The 21,074-nt window shown below is 44.5% G+C and overlaps 1 protein-coding gene across 5 annotated transcripts in view; it reads right to left on the reverse strand.

Annotated features, from left to right (window-relative positions):
- The window catches only part of TCL1A (TCL1 family AKT coactivator A), a 33,981-nt gene extending 24,118 nt beyond the window's left edge, over positions 1-9,863 (reverse strand). For 2 of the 5 annotated variants that reach the window (XM_078668371.1, XM_078668372.1), the window contains exon 1: positions 9,658-9,862. The gene's annotated coding sequence lies outside the window, so the exon portion shown is untranslated. Of the gene's footprint in view, positions 1-9,657 lie in introns of all 5 variants that reach the window. The other 3 variants (XM_078668376.1, XM_078668374.1, XM_078668373.1) reach the window with 2 other exon arrangements.
- Between the last annotated feature and the right edge of the window lie 11,211 nt (positions 9,864-21,074).

Genomic DNA, 21,074 nt, shown 5'->3' on the forward strand with positions numbered 1-21,074 from the left:
GTGGCTCCCGTTTTCACCCTAGCCGTAGCTGCATTATAGAGCAACGTAGTCCATTTTACAAACCGGTCGCCCAATCCGAATGCCTCCAGAACTCGAAATAAGTATGGCCACTCTACACTGTCAAATGCCTTTTCAATGTCGATTGAAAGCACAGCAGCCTTTGGGAGCCCTTCAAAATTCTCCCCCATTAGCCGAATGAGCCGGCGTATACATGTCGCCGTGGTGCGCTGGGGAATGAAACCCGCCTGATCCGTATGAATCAGCGCCCTCATGTGTGTTAGGAGTCGTGTCGCTAGAATCTTGCTCAAGATCTTATAGTCAACCGTAAGCATGGATAATGGTCGATAAGCTGAGCGAGAGCTGGCATCCCCCCCACGCTTCAATAACGGGATTATAAGGGCCTCCCGGGCAGTCACAGGCAATATCCCGGTGTCTCACGCTTCCCTGTAGACAGTTCGCAATCGTGGGGCAAGTATGTCTGCATATGCTGCGTAAAACTCGATTGGTAAACCATCCGTACCAGGGGTTTTACGGCGATACCATTTTACCAATTGTTCACACTTTTTAGGCCCTTGACTAGAGCTTATAAATCAGGTCTCACTCATTTTTTTGTAATGTAAAATGCAATTTAGTGGTCCCATGCTGGGGAAAACCTGCCTGGCAACGTGTGGCATTTTTTTCTGCAGCCCACAGGCTTCATGTTAGCTTATCTGATGACTTTATTAGATTACTGATGTGAAGCCATCAAAATAAAACCCACACTAAGACTGGCGATGGGCACCATTTTAGCATCTGGCTATAGCTAGCTAGTGCTGCAAGTACTACTATGATGGACATGCAGCCATGGCATTTCCCTCATGGTTCCACTCTGCCACGAACATAACACACCTGCAGATCTTTTAGCAGCCTGAAACAACTTCTCCGGTGCTGGCAGAAGCCTCACCATAGAGGCTCGTCTAGAAACTACACTCGCCTAACCCCTCCCTTTTACTGAAAGAGGCACTCCTCAGAGGTCTTCAAACAGGGACGACTTTGCCAATACTAGTTTACGGGTTCGCAAAACCAACTGAAGTCTAGGTAATAGGGATTTCTTATTCTCTCTCTGACACAATTAAGCTTTTTAGCAATGTTATAATGGAGGAGGATTATGCCAAACAAAAGGGAAGGAGGAGGGCACAATAAACTTTACAAGTCCCCGTCACTCACAGAATTTGCAAATCGCTCTCAATTCCTTAACATTGTAGGATTCCAACATAGCCTCCGCAAAGGCAATTTCCAAGGATGCAACAGATTATGCAATTGATTCAGGCATGATGAAGTAGCAAGTTCAAACTGGCAAGATCAAAAATAGGCCAAAAAGAAAAAGAACCAGTATGTGGTACGTAATGGTCTGCGATATGGTAGTAGTGCACACCAATCATTATAAGTCAAGGGCAAACACAAGTCCTATCCTCACCGCTGACAACCAATGTTAGAAATGGGATTTCTGGTTGGCTAAGGTTTGCACCAAAGCCAGGCAGAAACCACCACTCTAATCAGGATAAGGGAGTTACACTCCTAAAATAACCCCTGCTCACCCCCATGGTAGCTTGGTACAAGCAGTCAGGCTTATCTTAGAGGGAGTGTGTAAAGCATTTGCATATAACCAACAGTAATACAGTGTAAGCACTCTAAACGGACACCATACCAGTTTAGAAAAATAGCCAATATTTTATATTCTTAAGCAAGACCAAATACGATAAAAATCCACAGTACAGTACTTTAAAAATAGATGTGTTGCAAGATGTCTTTAAATTGCCAAGATACGTTGAAAACACAGTACCTTGATGTCGATAGCTCCGTCCGGGCTATGACGGTGTCTTGAACAAACAAATCCAAACAGTTCTGGCTGACCGCGACGTCGCGGGTCGGCTGCGGTGTCGGGAAGACCCGCAAACAGTACCTTTCAGAGATGCAGGTCGTCTATGACCTCTCGTCGTCACACCCGTTGCAGGTCGATCTCCTCTCTGATGGAATCAGGAGCGCTGGTGTCCGCAGGTGTCGGGTGCTGCGGTGCAAAGTGCAGCGGTGCAGCATGTGGTGCAAGCAGCGGCTCAGTGGCGTCGTCTGGGAGATGAAGGCGGTGCTCGTCACGGTGCTGGCAGATCACGGTGCAGCAGCGGCGTGGCTGAAGCGATGTCGTCGGCTGACAACTGGAGTCAATGGCACCGGCAGGCCACGGGATGAGGGCGGTGCGTCGTGTAACTTTTATGAGCGGCGCCCTCGAACCACGATGCAAGCAGCATCGTCGATTCCGGCGTGAAGCTGTATCAACGGGGATTCCAAGGCGTCGTCGTGAAGCGAGGCAGTGCGGAGTGCGGTGCCCACAGGTCGTGGTGCGAGCAACGGCTCGGTGGCGGCATCAGTGAAACCAGGATCGCGGTGCTCTCTGCGGTGCCAAAGCTTCGGCGTGAAGCGAGGCGGAGCCCACAGGTCGCAGTGCAAGCAGCAGCTAGGTGGCTGCGTTGGTGAAACCAGGGCGGCGGTGCCCTCTGAGGTGCCTTCGGGACACGGTGTTGGCAGCGGTGTCGAAGGGCTTGAAGTCATTGCTGTTCACGAGACTTCTTGAACAGGGGGCAAGCTCTACCTCAAGCCCTTGGAGATACTCAGCACAAGTGGAGAAAGTTCAGTCCAGTCGCTTCACTGCCCAAGGCAGAAGCAGCAGCTGCAGGCCAACCCAACAAAGCAACAACACAGCAAAGGGACAGTATTCCTCCTGACAGCTCTTCTTCTTGGCAGGTTCCTTGATTCCAGCAAGTTCCCTGAAGTCTTTTTCTATCCCGGAGACTTCCAACAGGAGGCAAGCTCTACTTCAAGCCCTTGGAGAAAATTCTAACAGCAGGATGATGAAAGCACAGTCCAGTACTTTCCCTACCCAAGAAAGAAGCAACCACTGCAGGCCAACCCCTCAACACGCAGCATAGGGGCAGTACTCCTCCTTCAGCTTTCCCGGTTCTTCTTCCTGGCTCCTAAGTTCAGATATAATCAATCTCTGGGGTCTGGGCCCCAATATTTATACCAGCAAATATTTTGTCCTCTGAAGGCAGAGGGGCCTAGACCTAGTTCAAACCAGTTCTGGGTGCATTCTGCCAGTGTGCACCTTCTTCCTTTGTCAGTGTGGGCCAGGGTCATCAGACGCATCACAGGAGGTGGAGCCAGCATTGTGGGAGGTGGAGCCAGCATTGTGGAAGGCGAGCCCAGCCCTAATCAGACCCAGGTGTGACTCCTCCCACCCATCTAAGTGTAGATGTGTCTATTCAGCCCTGTGCTGACTCACCCTGTCTCCTGGAGTCTCCCCCAGCCCCTGTCACACACAAACCAGACAGACCATACACAAGTTAACCGAGGCAGGCTGGATGGTTAGGTCAGAAAATATCTACTTTCGAAAAGTGGTATTTTCAAACACCGAATGTTATAATCAACTTCACTAAAAGATGTATTTTATCATTCTGAGTTAAGGCATACTAAATTCGAATTTCTACCATGTTCCGAGTCAGTTAGGATTATAGGATGTTATAATCAAACTACCCACTCTGGCCTATGGGGAACAGGTAGCCTTGCAATAGTGAAAAACAAAGTAAGTTGTAATTCACTATCAGGATATGCCACACACACCAGGGCATGTCCTACCTTTCTCATACAATGCACCTTGCCCATAGGGGTACCTTGGGCCTACCTTAGGGGCGACTCACAAGAAGAAAAGGGAAGGTTTAGGGACTTGCAAGTGTGTGCACTTGCCAAGTCGACATCGCAGCCCCAGGCTGCACCCAAGCTCTGCAATGGCAGGCCAGAGTTACACTTTACGGGCTGTTTGCGTGGGTGGCCCAATCCAGAGCTGCAGCCCACCAACAGCATTTGATTTATAGGCCCTGGCACTCACAGTGCACTTTACCATGGACTGACACATAATTAAATAAGCCAATCATGGAAATACCAACCCATAACACAGTTTACACCGCAGCATATGCACTTTAGCACTGATCAGCAGTGGTAAAGTGCCCAGAGTCCTAAAACCAACACAAACAGGTCAGGGAAAAATAGGAGTAAAAAGCAAACAGTTTGGGGATAACCCCACAAAAAGGGCCATTGCCAACAATATCCATACACTATTATGGGAAAGAGGAATCTTTGCTCCCAGAGGACAGCACTTGGGAGGGTCAAGTAGCCGAAAACTGTAGACAGAGGCCACAGCACTCTTCTTGGAGAACAATGATTTTGTTGTTCCTAGTGTGAATTCTCGAATGGGTCTATGCATGGCGAAAGGAGGTTTGGAGTCCACCAAAAACTACTACTCCTGGGAGTCTCAAGGCTTAACATTGCCTAATTGGAACCTCCCTCGTGCAATGCTCAATGGGGTGTGTAGGCTACAGTCTACCACATTCTCGGTCTAATGATGGTATGTTGACTATTCATAGATATTTCCACATTTTGATCTAATGTTTTAAATCAGTTTTACGAAAAATGCAAACCATTCAAATTGGAATAAATTATAATACACCACTCGCGACACGTTATGGCTAGGGTACAGTAACTTTTGTTGTAAATTCACATACTGCATACCCTTTTGAAATATTGGTGGAGATGGATTCTGTAGATCCCAAAACATGGGACTTTCATGCATATAGGGCTTCTGCATTATCTAATTATGAACCATATAGTGATTTAGAAATCCTGATAGGATTTCAATTACAACAAACATGGTTTGGTTGACAATTATCTCATGCGTTTCAGAATATCAGAAGGGTCCCTTGAGCAATGAGGGGGCTACCTGGCATGTACACACCATATCTATATGTAACAAATCTGTGTGCACTATATTAAATACAATTATGAAATCAGTTGTTGGCTATCTATAGCCGACTTAAGGCTGTTCGTTTTACAATCGGAGACTGTGACAATAGTATCAGCCATGCACAACAAGTACATCCCGCAGTGTAGGTAATTAGTTCACAGACTATTAATGATATTATGGGAAAAGCACCCACAAAGCAAGACAAGATTCAATTTTGGTTTGCTCACAAAACAAAATCAATTAGAAGACATCTATCCTCACATGGCACTCCAGGATAACCATACAAAGCTGACTATGCGTGTTCCACTTAGTATGGTGCAAAAATAACAATTGATGGACAGAATGCAGAACACTATCATGCATTCTCCCCAGTACAGAGAGCTGGGCCTAAATCAATGGTTCTTTGCTCACCGTGCCATTCCAGTGCGGACCCACCCATTTGATTTGCATATAGCTGGGTCTGAACTGAGGTGGGGGAGTGAGCTAAAGAATGATGATGGATTCAACCCAGGTCTGTGACTGGGGGAGAGTGTCTGAAAAGTTTCAGCGCTCCATCCATCATCTCCTTTTGTCCACTGAGTATGGTACCACCTGTAGAAGCATGTACTACATACAGAATAATCTGTGCAAGTATTTAGACTACTATGCATGGCACACGCTAATTTGCGATTTATCAGAGCTGTTAAAAATAATCCAGAAGGAGGATAGAGTTACACCAGCTCTTGATTAAGGAATGAAGTTGATAAGTAATTTTGAAACAGTTTACTCGATAACATTCGGGGTGAAGCCACAATTATGGCAGTGCACGAGCATTTGGCTGCGGTTACTGTTCAAGTCTGTGAACTGGAGATTCCTTTGTAGGCCATATGCAAATCAAGTTTGACCCTGCCCCCAATGGGAACAGCCCAGCCCGAAATGCCAGACCAGGTCCTCCCGGGACTGGAAACAAGCATCCTAGGACCGGTTTCGGGGTTTCCGTCCATCATCTCCTTGTGTTTGCTTTGTTCGCCGTAAGTTGGCAGGTATGCCCAGACGTGGGTCACTTGCTCACTTTGCCACTGGATTTAAGCGAGCCTGGCTGATGAAGGGTGTGACCCAGAAACCGGCGCCAGGATGCTTGTTTCTGGTTCAGGGAAGACCTGGCTTGGCAGTTTGGGCAGGACTGTTCCCATAAGGCACAGGGTCAAGACAGATTTGCATATAACTCGGTCTGAACTGAGGAGGCGAAGTGAGCTAAAGAAGGATAATGGATTCAACCCTGATTTGTGACTGTGGGCGAGTGTCTGAAAAGTTTCAGCGCTCGGTCCATCATCTCCTTGTGTTTGCTTTGTTCCCCCTAAGTTAGCAGGGTATGCCCAGACGTGGGTCTCTTGCTCACTTTGCCACTGGATTCAAGCTAGTCTTCAGGGAAGACCTGGCTTGGCAGTTCGGGCTGGACTGTTCCCATATGGCACAGGGTCAAGACTGATTTGCATATAGCTGGGTCTGAACTGAGGTCGTGGAGTGAGCTAAAGAATGAGGATGGATTCAACCCAGATCTGTGACTGGGGGTGAGTGTCTGAAAAGTTTCAGCACTCCGTCCATCATCTACGTTTGTCCACTTAGTATAGTACCACCTGTAGAAGCATGTACTACATGCAGAATAATCTGTGCAAGTACTACTACACATGGCACACACTCATTTGCGGTTTATCAGAACTGTTAAAAATAATCCAGAAGGAGGATAGAGTTACACCAGCTCTTGATTAAGGAATTAAGTTGATAGGGAATTTTGAAACAGTTTACTCGATAACATACAGGGTGAAGCCACAATTATGGCAGTGCACAAGCATTTGGCTGCTGTTACTGTTCAAGTCTGAACTGGAGATTCCTTTGTAGGCCTGGATAGTTTCGTTTTGAGCAGCAAAATGGGAAAGAAAGAAAGAAAAAAGAAGAAGAAAGGACAAGGAGAAGAAAGGAGAAGGGGCGGATGGCCTTAGTATGGTAGAAAAGGCTAATAAGTCAGATAGAAAAGAGAGCCAGTGCACAATGTTGAAGTCAGTTTGAAGAAAGAAGAGAAAAGTTCGAACTCAAAAATCTATTTTAAGATAAAGAAAGTAGCTGGTTTAGCAAAAGCAAGCCCTGGAAATTACAAACACTTCTATGGAATGGGACTTTGGCGTAGTGCTTAGGGAAGGGACAATACTTCACCAGACTCTCCCAAAGAGCATCTGGTGGTGGAACTAAAAAAAAAAAAAAAGCACCGGAGAAAGCCACAGTGCTTGCCTATGTAAGAGCTAATGGCTTTTCCAATATTTTTCAGCCTTGTTGCACACCAGCGTGGCTGCTGTTCAGCATGGCTAACATTAGTGGGTGAAAGGAGAGTGGTATGCAGTGTCGTAAAGTGGAGTAGAGTAGAGTGTTATGATGTGGCGGGTGGTGTAGAGTGCCACTGTTTGGAAGGGCATAGAGCGTTGTGGAGCAGTGTAGAACAAACTGAAGTAAAACAGAAGGTTTGTGTAGAGCGGACTAGAGTAGTGTAGGAGAGTGGAATGGTCGGAGTTTAGCACTGTTGTACAAGTTATGTGGTGTCGGCCTGTGCTACTCAGTACTGGTGCTGTGAGTCGGCTTGGCCTTCTGCTGCATTAGGCTGCTGGCTGAAACCTAGTGTTTTAGGAGAAGACAAGGATTGATCATACTATCAGTTGTCCAGGTAGAAAGCATGGCTGAAAAGCATAGTTTGCAGATACTGTCTGAATCTTTGAATATCTGCTTGGTCCCTTTGTGGCTGTGCATATTTGCTCCATTGCTGCTTTCCTTCATGTACATGTTTGCATATTCGAGGCACTTGACATTAGTCTACCATTGGCCATACATGCATTGGTATTGATAGAATAGGAGGGCCTAGGGCCGTTATGAACTTTTGAGAGGGAAAAAATAATCTCTTTGGTCTTTGTAGTTCCAGACTCATGAAGCTATGTGCTCAGGGATGTGGTCTTTTTAAACCATACTTATTACGTTTTGTAAAGATATAAGCAATGGACATTGAAACAGGCCCTTCCAGGCCCTGTAGTCCGTCCTTAACTTTTCAGGCAAAAACACGAATTGATTTTGGAATAATAAGTGTAAAAGCGTTAAGGTAACTACGTTGTTCCTGCCTACATTTCACATGCTTTGCTTACACTTGCTTTACCTATGAGTGTTTGCTTTGTCCAGGATGTTATTACCTTTTCTTCAGGCATCATATTCATCAGGTCTAGTGCACAATTTCAATTGAGTCGTATCCAGGTGTTTATAACAGGTCACAATTGGGCTGTAGCTGAAGGCATTGCAATGTTCTCTCAGTGAGGCAGTGTGGTGTTCAGTGGGGAGAGGATATGGCTCTATGGCCAGGGCAGACGAATGTGGAACTAGCCAGCCAGGTTCAGCCTTCATGATCAGCCCACCAGACCACTGTCCTGAGGGAGCACATTCCAATGCTAGACCTTGGCAAGCCCGCTGGACTTAAGAGGCGCTGGTAACTTAGCACCAGCAGTTGGACCCTAGCGGTGGCAAGTGTGGGTTAAACTTGAAGACCTGTCCACCACAATCCATACTGAAGTTCACCTCCAGTCTTGAGGGCAGGCCTACGAAGCAGCACACCCTAGAGCGACAGTGGCCCTGTCACTGAGGTTACAGGACCCTTGAGGCCAGTCTGCTTTACCCATTGGTACCTACCTATTGACCTCGTTTCAGCAGTAGTGCAACTCGCCAGGGATCAGCAGGGCAGGATTTGCGCACACACACACACCAAACTAAGTTGCAAACTTCACGGTCTCTCTGCTTCATGCACAAACACTTTTAACATGTGCTGCCTGCTTTGGAGGCACTCAAATTATGCAGCAATTGAGGACAAAATTATGTCCCAATCGTGACTAAATCATGCAGCTAAAAAAAAAAAGCTGCAGCGTAATGTGGTACATTTTCTGATACTTTTATTATTTTTACTTTTTTACACATACCAACAGTCTCTGCAAAGATTTTGCCTCATTAGTACTAGTGTACTATACAAATGCAGCAGTGAAAAAGGTGACGAGTCAACCTTTGCAAAGGGCCCTTCACTTCGCAGCAACACAAGTCACTTTTTTTGCAACTTTTGATCAGTTTGAGCTACAAACAATTTATTTTGTTCAAATTATCTGATTATGCAGCAGATGATGCATTATGTGGCAAATATGAAAGAGCCATAATTAGGTTGAAAACATTTGCAAACTAGAATATTTTGCCATTCATGTTTGAACTGCTCTTGAGGAAAAAGAGAGAAGTGCTGATCACAGAAACTCCATGGCTCGGAGACAAATGGCTTGTGATTACACTTTTAAGCGTATTTGGGACACTCTGTGATTGGAAACATATCCCACTTTGTCAATGTATTTTAATGTCAATAACTCATATTTAACCTTAAAAAAACATGAACACGTGTATCCATTTGGTTGAATTAAATAACGTAATAAGCTGTAACTGGTCAGTGAAATGCCAAACAAATACAAGAAATTGAGGTTTTGCTCTTACTAGCCGCACCTGGACTCCGCTCACTGACCCAATCTGCAGGTTATTCCTTCACTCTGGTTCTCTGCTCCCAGTTCCCCTACTTTTTGATCCCCACTTCAACCAGTGCACCACATTAGGAATGTATATTTTGAAAGCGTCGTCTTCTACTCGGTACTGGGAGCATTCATTGAATGGCGTAGATTCGATCTGCATTCGTTGTTCTATCTCTGTGCATCGTTCAGGACTAGGAAAGAGGCCCTTTGCCTATATCTAAACTATGATGATGCATCATTTTCAATGCAGTCCAGGTTACTCACCTTCTTTGGCGATTCCTCTAGACCGGTGCGTCAATGTCAAATCTACTACTGAGCGGCTAAACAGTCGTGCCCCCATCGATGATTCCGGACAGGTAGCAAGAGAACGCTGCAAACGCGTGGGGGTGACTTTACGTGCAGTTGACTTCAGCTTAATGACCGTTGTTTTTCTCGGAGTCTATCATGTGCCCGTAATATCAGCACTTCCGGGTCGTGGAGCAACCAATCCGCGCCTGAGTATATTCTGGGATCTGCCTATGAGTGCGGTGGACTGTGAAATGTCTAACATGACCTAAGTTTTGAAGCATCGGCGGCTCTCTTCCAATCCGGCTGCGCCGCACACAATCCCGCGCGCTGACTGGCTGCGGACTCCGCACCTGGCTCTGTCCCAGTAATCCTGCGGCAAGACGGCGCGTGCAGCCCGGTTTGGAGGAGGGAGTGAGTATGGGTGGGCCAGGTGTTGCCTACCTGTCACGCCACAGGCTGCAGCCGCACGTGGAACTGAAAGAGAGGCTGGAGTGGGATGACCCGTGGTGGTGCCGGTGGATCTTGATACCGCCCATCCCTGGTCTGCAGGGCGAATGACGGACACATTTATCCATGACTGCGGTGCTTGAAATGTAAAAATAGAAGTGAAGGTACCCTCCACCAGAGTACCCGCTTTTTTCTGAGAAGTGCCGGTACTCTAAAATTAAAGTATAACGTCACTCTTGAGAAGTGCAGGTACTCTCCCTCTCAAAATAAAAAAGTGCCGGTACTCAGTACCGGACAGGACCGGCCCATTTAAAGCACCGATTGACTGCCATTGTCAACCGGCTACAGACTAGCTGGAAAGTCCCCGTGTGCTTCAGCGTACGTTTCTGGGATTCAGGCGTGTCCAGTGAGTGAATTACATTGGCCGGGGCTCGACAGGATCAGGTGTGGCATGCCTAGAATATACTGAAACTGGATAGTGTGCATACATGCCAACATTTAAACCGGCAAAGTGGGAGATTTTGAAATTTCCCCATTGGCTTCTATTTAATCAGAGGCAATTTTAAGCGAGAGAATACTCAAATAAAACCATTTGTCTCTCAAACAGGCAGAACCAGGTCTGCTGGCATGTGTTAGTGTGCTATTTGACATTGGTTCTATTTGCACGCTGCTTTATATGAATTGCCCATGGCCTGGTTTTCACATTGGGCAGGGCACATTCTGCACAACACATGTCCTAGTTAAAATGGCACCCGTGACATTCAGTATTGAACCTTTACCTATCTATGTTGCATTCTGCATGGCACTCCTGCCTAGGTAGCCTGCTTAGTACTCACACTCAAGTCGCACTTTGTGTGAATCCTATTCCCTTTGTGCCTTCAATTTTACATTCAAAAGAAGGAGTAGACCTGGATTGGTAATCTGTGAGTATTTTTCAGACATCTTGTCTTTGCAACATTTGTAATAGAAGGGCATTTGTTTGCATGAACAAGTATAATGACAGAGCCCTGTTCTGCTGAGCTTCTTCCCTTGCCAACATATGTTCATTTAGAATATGAAATCAGCTAATTGGTGATAGTATTTAAGTGATATTTTGACAGTTTAAAAAAGTCTGCAGTTTCTTACCTGGCGTCGAACTGTGAGTATTTATAAACAAGAATCTTGTGAAGAGTGCACATAATAAAATAGACAGGAATTTTATATAGAGCATGCGATGAACCGGTGCATATAGGAGTAAAAAATGTTATCAAAAGATTGAGAAAGAAGGAAAACAGAGAAGGCTTCCTAAATCAAGAACACTTAAAAAAACACAACACAAAAATTCCAGGGCTTTGTGAAAATCCAAAGTTAATACCTTATCAAAAGATGGATCTAGCAACTGGACACATGCCTACAACCTCACAACTTGCCTAGGCCTATCATTTAGCGTTTCTGTAATTGTACATTGGTTCTTACAGCAGTTACAAACCTTTCTGGTTCAACCTTCATGGAGTAGATTAAATACAAATTTTGATGATCACACTCAGATAATACATGGTTGTATGGTAGACAATTTTCCTAGTGTTGCTGACTTGAGACTGCCAATTTCCTGCTCTGCTGTCAAGAGATTTTGTTTCATGATGTAGAATATCACAAAGGCATTGCCTTCTACAGTGGCCTCTTTAGTGTGGGTGTATGTTCCTCATGCCTGGTGATGGTAACCGTCTAGTGCCATGGACCATCAGATCCTGTTTTCAATCAACCATCAATGTGCTTCTGAGATGGGACTCTGATGGGTATTTGTTTCAGAGCACACTTTGGCAGTGCAGTTACCTCCTGTCACATGACAAGCAGTTTCAGTGACATTGAGCTTGTTAAAGTTTTTTAGTTTTCTTTTTTATAATGAATGCATGTACCAACTCACCTCTCCTTTTCGATTTTACCTATTTTGTCTGTGCAAATGAGACACCCAATTTATGCTTCAGCTTAAGGGTGATGGAGTGGAAACCATAAATAAGCTTGAGGCATGTGTGGGGTCGTCTGTGTTTGAGTGGAAGCACATTATCAAAAACCTAGCAATGAAGCAAATTATCTAAAACCTAGCTATAACAGTTACGATGATTGTACAGCCAGGCAGAGATGACATGTTCAACTTCATGGTGCACATCCTACTCCTGTCCACCAAGGGAAGGACATTAGCATTATAACTGAAAAGAAATGCAGTAATGGCCATGAGGTAAAAAAAACCCTAAATGCAGTTTGTTTTGGTCACTGAGTTCGGAAGAATAGCACTTGTCCATTCCGGTGGCATCTTGGACCTGATAGCCACTTATTTCTAATTTGTGTTTGAAAGAGTCAGACATAATCTCTCTCATTTTTGCCTTCCGACCATGTCTTTCTTTGGGTGAAACAAATGAGCCCTTTAACTGCTCTAGTGCTAAGGCTGTGACTTCGGTGTCCTCCACAATGGAACTTCATTTTAGGACAAAAGAGAAAGGAAAGACAAGAAAGGGAGGCGAATCCATTGACAGAGGAAGAAAACGGGAGAGTAGAATCGAGTGATGGGGTTGTGAATATCAGAGATCGAAAGACAGCAGTCAGCTTGGGACTGGGTGGAAGTGTATCTGGAAGAGTAGGGGGTTATCTCCAAATACTTTCTCACTCCATTAACAAGTCAGTTGTGAGCGATCTAACTCTAGCGGATGTGTGTTCATCTAGTCCGGCTCTTATGTGGATGCTCAGGACCGGCTCACATGATTTTGTTGAAGTTTGTATAACCTTGGTCCCTTCTTCCAACTCTTTTCTATGTAATTTGCGCATGTGTCGTATTCGTACTTTCTCTTCCTGCAGACATGCAATTGACAGTTACAGGAAATATGTGTTCCTGAATGTCTCTCAGGCAGTTGAAAGGCGCCTACGACTACAGGTTGGTGGTGGTTGGGTACCACCACTATTGCGTTTCTTAGAAGCGCTGCAGCAGAAATGCAGGTCTGCAAGAGTAATCAATAGTTAAGCATTGGTATGAAGTACTTTGGAGTGGGAGAGTGGTGTATTCTTTACAGTGTGGCACTGCACCATACGGTGCTGGTTTTGGACATTAACATATAAACCTCTGTGTAAATGAGTCCTGTAATGTAGCTGGGTACTAGTCGCGCACTGCCGACTGTACAGCTGTTTCCTCTTGCAAGAACGTTGCACTAGAGCAGCACAGTGTTGTGTGGCTGTGCAGTTTGCACAGTAATGTAGTTGCACTCTCTTAGGATTCTCTCTCTCTCCATATGTTGCATTCTGAAGAGTTACAGATCTTTGCCCAGTATTACCCACTTCCTGCGCCAGCGCTCTTCATGCCGCACAGTAGCCACATTTTCGGATTACTACATTTTCATGTTTTTATTTTTTTAACGGTGACATTTCAAATATTTTGTGCGCCATTTATTTCTCTTTTTTACCCGTGCTCATTTCTCCTACTTTTTTTTATTCCCAGTTTTCCTATGTCTCGATTTGTGTTAATTACTTTCTTGTAATACATATTTAACTTGTGGCCTGTACGAGGCCTCCAATGACCTGTCTACTTCCCCTTTAACAGTGTTGAAGTTTGATATTTTCAAAGGTGGTTTTGCATCTAGTAGACTATGACCTGCAGTCCATTCAACGTGGTCTGGAGACAGATCACCAGATACTGAAAGTGAAGAACTGTAAACACTAAAATCTACACAAAACACAATACTGTCCAGACAGGCCTGCAAAGAGATTTGACTCAAATTGCTGGTCAGCAGAGGATTGCAACATAGTGCAACCTGCAGGTCAAAAAATAGTCTTGTACTCTGAGTATTGACTTCTTATATTGACAAAAATGATGATAATAACACAGCCCATCTTGTCAAATCTCTTCAGTTAGTTTATCACAATGGCATTAGTATAAAGGAGGACTGTAAAACAATGTATCTGGGCAGATCAATGATCCCCCGTCACCCTATATCCACACCTGAACTCCTACCGCACCTAACTTAGGAAATTGAATTGAGAATATAAAAGCGTATCTACTAACACACTAAAGGGGCTTGCAGAGTTGCAAGAACAACACATATAAACATGTATGTGTCTCGCATTTTTTCGGGGGGCATAGAGTTGGCACAGCGTAACACCTCTATTGTCCCATACCACTCTCAACCTTTTTTAGGTCTCGCCTAGCGTTGGAGCGCGCATGCGCTCCTAGCCTGCGAGAGCTATAGTGAACAAGTCAGTTTGGAGAAGGGGACTCGAGCCTCGCCCCTCATTTTCATTGGGTAGCTTCAGCGTTTATGGTAAACTCTGGCTTCCCATTGGAAAGGAGGGTTTTTCGTTGCCTCCCTTTGGCTTTTTGGTCCGACCCACCCGGACTGGCTCGCCTGCATTACGACTGTTGTGAAGAAGTTTCTTATCAGAAGCTTCGTCACGCTACTTTCAAACCACCAGTCCGGCTCTGATTGGGCCGGACAAAAAAGGAGACATGGCGCCGCGTGTTTATTTTTGCATCTCGCTTTCACTTTTGAAAGCGCAATGCAAAAATAAACAGCGGATGCCTGCATGTCTCGTGAGCTCTTTTTGTTGTTCAAGCAATGTATTATTTTAATTTCTATCCTTCTGTGGGTTTTACTTAAATTGTTCTGAAACATGAAGAGTTGCTCCTACTTCCTTTAGTATAAAATAACTAAATAAATTATCAAAAGACAAGCAAATATATATATATATATGTATATATATATATATATTTCTCTTGTGCAAAACAAACCAAAGTATACTTTCATCACAGCTTCTACTTGAGTCAACTGCGGACATCGTTGAAGCAACATGGCGGCGGTGTTTGCTGTTGATGTTACCAGGCTAATGCTTCGGCCTCAGATACTAAGGCGGACAAGCGAGAACCGCCCAATCATGTGCGACAACTTCAGGCACCAGCACACCCTGGCTATTTTTGTCAACATTACAACTGTGCATGGAGTGAATTCTTAGCTTGTACCGAGGGTGTTTAAAAAGTAATGTTTGTAAAACAGGCGTGATAGTGTCACATTTGGTAAGCGGAATTTCCTAGAGGGACCGTCATGGCTGCTGCAAGCAGGGCCCGTGCTTACTTCAGCAGTGTTGTCCGAATCTTTGACAGAGATCTCTGCTGCTGATCTCCCAGCTGGAGACGCAGGTCTGAGGGGGAATGAGAAGCTCGGCTCCTCCGAAGCATCGTAACTGCACCGCCCCAGCGTAATGACAGGGAGCGATATCCTATAAGAGACTTTGATTTAGTAGGGATCAGCCGGATTTAGAAACATCACTGTTGTTACTAGCGCAAGACGTGTTAGCTATGTAACGCCTCTCACCCCCTGTAGCAGTGACACTCACATGCGACACCTAGGTGTTTACTTTCAAAGGGTCGGGACCTGCTCACCCTAACTCCTGTCAACCAAAAGGCCCTATGGTTCAGGGTCAGCCTTCTGTGCCCTATTGATTTTGTAATATTACTAATCCCCAATGTGGACGGTTTACGGGAGAAACATGTTTGGGAACTTGTCCTGCCAGAAGAGGAGATGAGTATCTACCCAAAGTATGTTTACAGTTTATCGTCAGGGGCAGAGCTCAAATAAAAACCTAGGGGATGAGGGTGAAACAGAAGTATGCTAAACGGCTCAGAATAGTGGCGTATTTTTGTTTCAAACGTAAGCAAATCAATGTTTTATTAAAAATAATATTTTGTAGTAGATACAAGTTATAATCTATTTTTATGAACTCTTTGTGTGAGACATGAGCATAAGATTAAGTCACTGGTGTCTCTGTCAGTTTTTTAGAACACATTCTGTTCGCTTTTTTAACAATAGCATCGGCAGATCACTTTTCATGCGTTTAAGCCACACCTATTGATTTTGTCAGTGCACTAGTTACAGACAGCCATGGTGATATACACCTACGGTAGCAGCCAGAGCCGCAACATAGGAACATCCCACGTGAATGGACTGGTTAGAGGCAGCCAGGGCATATGCAGAGCACACCCAGGACTGATATAGGAGAGAGCAACTCATTACCTCTACTCCCCTCGTCCTCAACCATGAGGGATTTCACCCATTCAAAGGACACGAACTAAAACAGGAAATACTATTCAGTCTCTCCCCTCCATACCAAGGACTGTAAGTGTGCCGGGTCCTACCAACAGTTCTAACAAGCATTAAAAATGCAATAGGTCTCTCCTTTAATTAAGTTAAAGCCATTTGCTTTGCTATACAATACCATTAACAAAGCAAATGGCTTTAACTTAATAAAAGGCGAGACCTATTGCATTTTCAATGCTGTTCTTTATTGAATTCCCTCGTTCTGCACCGAAATTCACAGGTAAGACAAATTGAAAACCTCCAAGATATGCACTGACGCCTTTTCTAACAGACTCACATTTCATGACTCGGAGGCGGGGTTCAAATTGCTGGTTCCAACACTGAGACATCCATGAGAAAATCACACGGAGAGGGTTCAAAATGGCTCCAGTCCCCTACCATGCTTGCAACTCTAATTCGGGTCTTGTCTGCTTTTGAGGGCCCACTAGCTCCATGGTAGGAAATAGGTGATTTTCTGATCACTTGTGCTGCACAAGTCTCCCATTTTCAGGGAATGTTGCATTCTATTGATGCCATCTTATTTTAAATGGAAGCTTGGTGCTTTCTTTGTGAAACATACACTTCATTTATCGGAAGCTATTTGTCCAAACTGTTTTTCGCAGAATCTTGACATAATGCCTGGACTCATCGGATCCCCAACTACTAACTACTCCTCTGCACCGTAATTTATTCCCAAGAAATGTGACTGACATGAACAGGCGAAAGTGTTAAGGAAGCTTACCGATGTCAGTTTTTTCTTAAACATATATACAAACGTGTCTTGGAAAGACCAACACAAGGGCCTAGTCGGCTGCATCACTATTGCAAACTTGCATTTCTTCAGCAGAGGCATACAGCCATCGAGTTAGCCTACCTGTGACAACGTGAGCACTGTTTCTTCAGGATGGCGAATAACTCTAAATAATAATTGTGCCACATAGTATTGACCAGTATTTTGTCAATTGCATTTTTTAATTATATACTGCTTTAGAGTAGGCTCTGGGTACCAGTCAGTATTTCATACGGGCAAAACCAGGACTTTACGTTAGGTTTCTCACTGCATTGAGTTCTGTTTTACTCGCTGATAGCTTATTCATTGTACTTTGAAGAAAAATCACTGCCAAAATGGAAACATGCCACATTTCTAGCAAGTCCAGAGACGTTGATCTTCAATGTCACTGCTCAGTAAAGTCTTCGTCTACATTGCCTCCTTATTGCTCTTGTGGCAGATTTTTCCCCTTGTTTGTGTTCAGTGTGCCCACGTCTGCTACAGGCCAGCCAATGATGACGTAGCCCAGAGCAGGCACCATAGAACCCTTTGAAGGTGTCTTACGTTTAGTAACAATTCAAACAAGCATTTGCAATGCAATAGGTCTCGCATTAGGAAAGTTAGAGGTATTAGTATTGTAAATGACACATTTTTATTTATGTTTTTGTTTTGAAAATAGCTAAATTAAAAACGTTGTCATTTACAATGCCAATAGTGGTAACTTTTGCAAACGTGACACCTATAGCATTTTTAATGCAATATGTGTTGTATTTACATGACTTACATGTATTAATATTAAAAATAAAAATGGGTTGTATTTTTTTAAATAATTAATACTTAAATAAAAGTTATTGTAATTTATAATGGCAACTTTTTAATATTGGTGACTGGGTCATGGTGAAGTTTAACAACAGAGTTAAGAAAGGTTTATCAACCTTTTCGTTACCTACTCAAGTTTTGAAAGTATCTAAAGGATCTCTTTTCCTTGACCGTAAAGGTTGGTGGAGTTAGCGTGTCATTGTGAAGCTTACTCCAGAACAAGCGAAGAAGATTTCCATCTCCAAGTATGTCAATGATTCTTCTTCTTCTTGTTCTTTTTTCCCTCTAGGTACAACCTCTGATGAACACTCTTTTGTAAATACTTCATGTACTCACCGTGCAGATTGTAATTCCAATTTTGCTGAAGAATCAAATGTTGTTGAACCTCATTCTGAGGATACAAATGATGATGTATCTCAATGTGATAATTCTTTTGGTTCTCATGTTGATACTAGCACCAGCAATGTTTCTTCAATTAAGAGTCACAGAAATTGCTCCTTTCCTACTCGCTTTAAAGATTATTTTTTGTCTTGAATGTTTCTTAATATTTTATTTTCAGTTTTCATTTTACCTTTGTAAAAAGGGAGAAGATGTAGTGTACATGTAAGTTAATTATTTATTTATTTGTGGCGCGCTCAGGCACGCTCTTGGTTATGCATTGTTATGTATTGCTTTCCGCAGCGCGCACTTTTGAAGAGAATGTTTCTCTTCAAAAGTGCATCGCTCGCGGTATAAATGTTCCTTGGTAGTTTAACTGTGTTCTTAGACAGACTCCTGTTAGAGTTCAACTGGACAAGACGTGCTCCTGTGATCTGCTGTGTTTTACTGGAATAAACTATTTATTAATAGTTTACATCTACTTCGACCATCTTTTCCTACTTTACACTGAGGGAGCAGAGCTGCACACGGGAGCATCTCTACCATCCAACACACCCGGTGCCCCCTCATCCCAGCCAGGCAGAGTTGCACCGGCCCTCATCACGCTGCTTAATTTAGGAAATTGTGGGTATAGAGTAAGCATTATTAGCGCATGGCTTCTGAGTGCACACTTATGGGAAGGAGTGGGGTTGTTGGATAATAATTTACTAAAAAGGGGGCCTAGTGCCGCTAACATCCACAGTGGCATTGAGACCCAGCTCGATGTTTACTCCGTGAGTGCCGCCTCAGAGAGCGCTCATAGCTGTTTTTTTTGCTGGGGAGATTCAAGGCGCGCTCCTCGCTGTCTGCTGGGCTCTGAGGGCACGCTCCTTGGATTTAGTGGCACCCCCTCAGGGCGTATTCTTCATTGGGACTCGAGCTCCGAGGGCACGTCTTTATTCTGCCTGCCACCCAGAGTCGGACTTGGACTGAAATAAAAGTGGTCCCCATTAGCGAATCAGATATGTAAAAAAAAAAATCTACCACAGTTGCAGATATAGCAGCTTTGAACATGTAAAGGTGCATTTTATAGGTATTTTGTGAAGGTACGGGAGGGAGCCTGTATGCATTTGTGCTTGCTGCAGGCAATGTTTGTGGTAATATCAAGCCATCAGTAAAAATGGTCCCATCAGACCACAAAACAGGCCCACAAACCTCCATAAAACGGCCCACACAGTGACCTAACATCCCAGCCCCTCTGACACTGCCTGGTTGCCCTGTAATTTAGGCCAGTAAGACAGTGCAGGCCACACTCCCCACTGTCTCTCCTGAACACTAGGACTGGCAGCTCCTGAATTGAGGACACACCTCACTGTGCCGCTTCCTGAGGTCTGAAGGCACACTTTGCTGTATCTCCTGCACTCTCTGAGGGCAGATACCTTAATTTGAGTGGCCCGCCGGCAGCTCTCCTTAGTCCCGCTACCCCCCCCCCCCACTCCCACTCCCTCCCTCCGCCCGCAGCTCTCCGGTAGTCTGCTCTTGCTTTCCGAGTTTGGATATGACACCCGTATCATGGTGTCAAGGATCGGGCAGGAGTTCCGCACTTGCCTCGGTACACCCTACGAGACGTGCCGCCTTGCAATCACCTGCCCAGTACACCTCGCACTCCGGGTCTCCAAAGTGCCTCGAGGACGCCGACTACGCTGGAGGCGTACTGAGAGGCTGCATCGCCTCCGTGATCCCGTGAACTCCGCATCCAGAGAGAGGGGTCCGGCCACAAGAACCACGAGATCCCACAGCCAGTGAAGGGAGCCGCCGCAGAGGAGCCCCCGCTACAGGAGAAGGGGTTGGAGCCCAAGTCTGGCATGTGGCATATGCCATGACATATGCCACAGTATGCCACATTTTGTTTTTATGTTGTTTGAGGTATAATTATGTTATAAACCCCCTTAAGTGCTAGTGGAATATTTTTAAGATATATCTTCCATCTGGATTAAATAAAAAAAAAAAACATAATTTAAAAATCGATTTTCCCCAGCTGGGGATTGAACCCTGGTCTAAAAGCACTCCTACAGGTTGTGAACTGCCCCTGTACCAACTGTTCTGCATTGTTTCACTCAGCCCAAAGCCTTTGTGTCTTTCAAAAAGGTGGATGTCCTTTTTCTCTTTCCATGCTGGTTGTCTTAGAGCATGGCACCAATTTACACTTGATTTTCGTTATTTATAAACAAAGAGCCCTTCCTTCCTCCCATTCTGGCACTTGGCCCATGCATTTAGCTTTCTTACACAACCATTCCCAAAGTCTCATTCCACAAATTAAGGGATTTATTTCATAGCAAACCTGCCCCCCCCTTCCACGTGCCAGTGCATGTCACAAACCTCTGACATGCACTGGCTTGACTTAAAAGGACACAAATCTCACAGACACTGCTAGGGGTGATTTACAAAAGGTAATCTTTCATTTGTGGAATTTAGAAAATAAATTTAAAAAATAAATAAAAAATGATTTTCCCGAGCTGGGGATTGAACCCTGGTCTAAAAACACTGACAGCTGCTGTGAACTGCGAGTGAGCCATCGATTTTAATGGAATTTCTCCAGCCAACAGCCTAATTGTCATAAAAAAATGATGTCATTCCCTTCTCTATTTCTATGTTTTTTTGTTTAGATGCTGGAAATGCACTATGACTAAGGAGGCCATAGTTCTCCCACATACTGCTAGGGGGTGATTTACAAAGCCACAGCTTTCATTTGTGGAATTTAGGAAATAAATAAAAATAAAAATTTCAAAAAAACGATTTTCCCCAGCTGGGGATTGAACCCTGGTCTAAAAGCACTCACAGCTGCTGTGAACTGCCAGTGAGCCAACTGTGTTACTGGAATTTCATGAAGTCAAAGGCCTATTTATTAT

The sequence above is a fragment of the Lissotriton helveticus genome, chromosome 12, assembly GCF_964261635.1.
Source record: "Lissotriton helveticus chromosome 12, aLisHel1.1, whole genome shotgun sequence".
Lineage (NCBI taxonomy): Eukaryota > Metazoa > Chordata > Amphibia > Caudata > Salamandridae > Lissotriton > Lissotriton helveticus.